The sequence below is a fragment of the Canis lupus genome, chromosome 8 (genome assembly GCF_003254725.2).
Source record: "Canis lupus dingo isolate Sandy chromosome 8, ASM325472v2, whole genome shotgun sequence".
In the NCBI taxonomy this organism is placed as follows: Eukaryota; Metazoa; Chordata; class Mammalia; order Carnivora; family Canidae; genus Canis; species Canis lupus.
In genome coordinates, this window is record NC_064250.1 from 72,421,678 (window position 1) to 72,425,814 (window position 4,137).

Below are 4,137 nucleotides of genomic sequence, written 5' to 3' on the forward strand. Positions count from 1 at the left end.
TGGTGGGACAGCCCGGGGTTCGTGCTGAGCCATCCCTGTAGAGCTGGGGCGGGGGAGCTCGCTCCTGGTGCACCCCCTGGGCCACACCTGGCCAGGAAACCACAGGCTAATCACACACAAGCCGTGTGGTGCCTGAGAGACAGGTCAAAGTTCAGCCGGAGAGCAGGGCCCACTGGTGGGGAGGGGCAGAGACTTCCCCTGGAGGGAGGGCCTGGGCGTGCCAGAGGGAGGGGGCGGGGCCACCCCGCAGAGCCAGCACCCTGCACAGAGGTCTCAGGCTAGCGACTGGCGTGACCAGTGTCTGCGGAACAACCACATTTGGGCTTGAACTTTCTGGTTATCTGGAACTCCTAAACGTCAGCAGCTGTTCAGGATACAAACAGGCCCACTGGGCACTGGGGCGGAGGGCACACGAGGGGCGGGGAGGCCCGGGAGGGGCTGGGAGCAGAGACCTGGGCTGGCCTTTTTGTTTTTTTTCTAAAGATTTTATTTATTTATTCATGAGAGACACACAGAGAGAGGTAGAGACACAGGCAGAGGGAGAAGCAGGCTCCATGGGACTCCGTGGGACTCGATCCCGGGTCTCCAGGATTGCCCCCTGGGCTGAAGGCCGCGCTAAACCGCTGGGCCCCCCTGGGATCCCCTTCGGCCGGCTTTGAGGGTGGAGCAGGCCAGCGGGGACGCACAACCGAGTCTCCACCTTGTTGTGAATCTGTCAACGCTCTCCACGGACGGCGGAGGTGCACGAGTGGATTCTTGTCTGTAAAGGCCAAGAGGCTCAGCGCCCAGTTCAGGGACGACAGGGGCAAAACGGAGGCCAGACCCCAACTCGGGTTACTCTGGGACACTGGGGTCCCTGGGGCAGGGTGAAGGCCAGTGGCTGGGCCCCAGTGAGGGGGCGCCGGGCCACCAGCCGCGACTCCATTCATCAGTGCCTCTGTCAGCAGGCTTCGTCCCTGGAATGAAACCGTGGAGACCTGAGACGCCCGGGCGAGGCGCCGTGTCTCCAAGGAACACGGTCCAGGAGCCAGAAACCACCAGCGAGGGATTCCCGACCCGGTTCCCGACTCTCCAAGAACGCCAGGGAGAGTCGGACCCATCGACCCCCTGCCTGGACGCACTTGGCCCTGAGCCCCGTCCCCTCTCCCCGCCCCAGCCCTGCCTCTCTAGAGGGAAGAGAAGTCCCACCCTTTTTTTTTTTTTTAATTTTTATTTACTTATGATAGTCACACACAGAGAGAGAGAGAGAGGCAGAGACATAGGCAGAGGGAGAAGCAGGCTCCATGCACCGGGAGCCCAACGTGGAATTCGATCCCGGGTCTCCAGGATCGCGCCCTGGGCCAAAGGCAGGCGCTAAACCGCTGCGCCACCCAGGGATCCCTGAGAAGTCCCACCCTTGATGTGCAACGGCAGACCCTGGGCTGGGGGCACAGTGGGCCCCAGGCGCCTCCTCACGCTCGAAGCCCTAAGGAACCCCCCTGGAGGGACTCCATCTGGTGCGCCCCCAATGACTCCCTTCCCCACTTCCCAGGACCGAGGCTGTTCATCCCAGGGGTGCCCCCTCGTCGACTGCAGAAGCCTTTCTTTGGACAAAGGGGCACAGCCCCCCAGTATACAAACCAGTCAGGGCTCAGCTGCTCTCTGCCCCCATCACACTGAGCTATCTGTGCAGAACCATGGAGAAAACCGCTTGCCCGTCTACACCTTCTGGGGCAGCTGTGGCCACCAAGAGAAGGGGAGGCAAGGGGCATCCTGTCCCCCTGGGGGTCTGCAGAAGCCCCAGGCTGCTCCCTGCTTGGCAGGCTGCATCTCCAGCCATGACCCTGGGCACCCCGGCCCTCAGGGCAGGCCACAACTGCCTGAGACCCAGGGATCACTGGCCTGTCCAGCTCAGAGAGGGGCCGGAGGGAAGCAGGCCGGGGACAGAGGGACCACAGACCCGGACACTGGCCAGCTCCACCAACATGCCAGTGTCCCTGGCCTGCGGGTGCAGAGGACAGTGAAGGAGCAGGTGCCGTCCGCACAGTCTCAGCAGCCTGGGCCTTGGTGGTGGTTGTCCCCGGTCACCACGAACGCCGAATTTGCTCCTAGGGGACGCAGGGTCAGGGTCCACCAGCCTCTGGCTGATCACTGGCTGATCAACACACAACCCGGTTCCGTGTGTGTTTCTGGCTACAAACACCTTATTTAGTGTAGAGTTGACCCCTGGACCTGCGCTAAGCCCCACGCGGTCAAAAATCCCCCATGCATGGGATCCCTGGGTGGCACAGTGGTTTAGCGCCTGCCCTTGGCCCAGGGCACGATCCTGGAGACCCGGGATCGCATCCCACGTCAGGCTCCCTGCATGGAGCCTGCTTCTCCCTCTGCCTGTGTCTCTGCCTCTCTCTCTCTCTCTCTGTGACTATCATAAATAAATAAAAATTAAAAAAAAAAAGATATTGTGTTTAAAAAAAAATGCCCCATGCAGCTCTTAACTCCCCCAAAACTTCACTGGTAACATAAACTGCCAGTTCATACGTGTCTTGTGTGCTACGTGGATCATCCGCTGTGTTCTTACAGGAAGCCGGAGAAGGGAACACGTTACCGGGAAAATCATAAGGAAAGTACAGTCACGCACCGGCCGGATCTACTGAACAACAGCCCCCGTCTAAGCAGACCTGCCAGCCAAGGGTCATCCGTACACGCTCACGGGCTCCCTCTGAGCTCCGGGCCGGCTGCTTGGTAACCGGCACCTGACGGAAGTCTCCCCACACAGGTGTGTGCGCGGGAGGCGCATCCCCACACTGGATAGCCATTTCAACAGCGAAATCTCCAACAAAAGGACAAAAATGCGGAAAATGCGTTACTGGATAGGCCCGAGAAGGACCCCCACTCACGGGGTGGAGTGAAACCAGGAGGCAGGGCGTCGCCTCCTTGGACCTCCGCTGGGGGGCCTGCTCCTGGGGGACTCAAAGTCGTTGCCACCCTGGGGATGCTCCCAAATGGCTGCGGTTTTAAGGGCCCAGATGCGTGTTAAGCAGTGGACAAGGTCGCAGATACAGGCTCTGCGAACCACGAGCGTGTCCTATGAGTGTGTGCGTGGGTGTTCAAACGAAGAAGGGAGAGGCCCCTGCCTGGCCCAAGCCTCCACTGACCCGCCCAGCCACTGTCCCTCCTGGGAGCCCCTGTCTGGTCCCACCTCCTGGACCCTGATCCTCCACCAGGGGTGGGCCCCGACCCACGCCGACCTCCTGCCACCAGGCACAACGGGCAGGCACCCGGGGGCTCCCTGCAGCTTGAGCTGGGAAACTCTGAGAGGCTGCTGTGAGTGGGCGCTCAGGGAGAGACGGGCCCACAGCCACCCCCCACTGCAGCTCCCCCGTTTGGAGGTGCTCAGAGGTGCTGTGTCCTTATGAGCAAGCACAGATGCAGAGCGGCTGCCCGAGGAGTCACAGCTGTTCTGTGGCAGCGCTGGGTACCCAGCTTCTCACTCACCAGGTAGAATGAGCCCTGAAGTGGATGGCTGGATGGACGGGCGGGCGGGTGAGTGGGTGCATGGGTGGGTGGACGAGTGGACACGGAGATGAATGGAAGGGTGGGTGGATGGATGGGTGCATAATGAGCAGATGGACAGGTGGGTGGACAGGTGGGTGGGTGTTTGGGAGTGTGTGTGGGGTGGGTGGGTGGGGAGATGGACAGATGGTGGGTGAGAGGAAGGGTGGGAGGGTGCGGGGGTAGACAGGTGGGTGGAAGGGTGGGTGGGTTGCCATGCTTTTGCTGACTCCATCCTGTGGCAGTGTCAGAGGTCATCTCAGGGCATCCCACTAAGGAAGCAGGTTCCAAAATGAAAGCGATAAAAAGCACTCGGGTGCCTGTGCAGGGAAATGAAACCGAGGGCCAGGCTGCTGCTCGGGGTCTCTGGGCCCTTGGGCGTCCACCCCCCACACTCAGGGCTGTCCTGGCTTTCACCTCCGCGTCACGTGTCAGGCCGGGAGACTGCTCTCTGAGAAATGCCCACGCCTGCCTTCCTGCTCCCAGCAGAGCTCACGCTGGCAGAACCAAAGCCTGTTCATCCCAACCTCCGAATTCTGCTTCCTGACAAGGGGTGGCGGCCAGCTCTGTGCAGGCCCGGGGCGGCGGGGCACCGTGCTATGCCCG

General features: G+C 61.4%; 1 long non-coding RNA gene across 1 annotated transcript; it reads right to left on the reverse strand.

Moving 5' to 3' along the window:
- Nucleotides 1–463: 463 nt before the first annotated feature.
- On the reverse strand, nucleotides 464–3,658 carry LOC125755628 (uncharacterized). Its single transcript, XR_007412599.1, has 2 exons — nucleotides 2,518–3,658; nucleotides 464–956 (listed from the first exon to the last, which is right to left on the reverse strand). It is a non-coding gene; the product is annotated as an uncharacterized LOC125755628 (long non-coding RNA).
- Nucleotides 3,659–4,137: the final 479 nt, after the last annotated feature.